Source organism: Penaeus monodon, chromosome 31 (assembly GCF_015228065.2).
Source record: "Penaeus monodon isolate SGIC_2016 chromosome 31, NSTDA_Pmon_1, whole genome shotgun sequence".
NCBI classification, from domain to species: domain Eukaryota; kingdom Metazoa; phylum Arthropoda; class Malacostraca; order Decapoda; family Penaeidae; genus Penaeus; species Penaeus monodon.
The window spans coordinates 33,132-33,375 of record NC_051416.1 but is presented as its reverse complement, the minus strand read 5'-3'; positions in this window follow the sequence as shown (position 1 = coordinate 33,375).

Sequence of the window (244 nt, the reverse complement as noted above, 5' to 3'; positions counted from 1 at the left end):
TAAAAATAAATAACAATAGTTTTTTTAAAATGTACATGTATATAAGATAATTTTAAAAAAAAGCCCAAACCCAAAACAAATCCACTTTTTTTCCTGCTTTGGCAATGGCCAAAAAAGTGAGCGCGAGTGGGGAAAATTCCTTCAGTTTTGGGGACCCATCTCACACCCTCCCTGGTGAAAATTTCCTGTTCCTGTCTGCCCTAGGCGAAGATTTTTGCCTTTCCTTCAGTTTTTCAAATTCCCC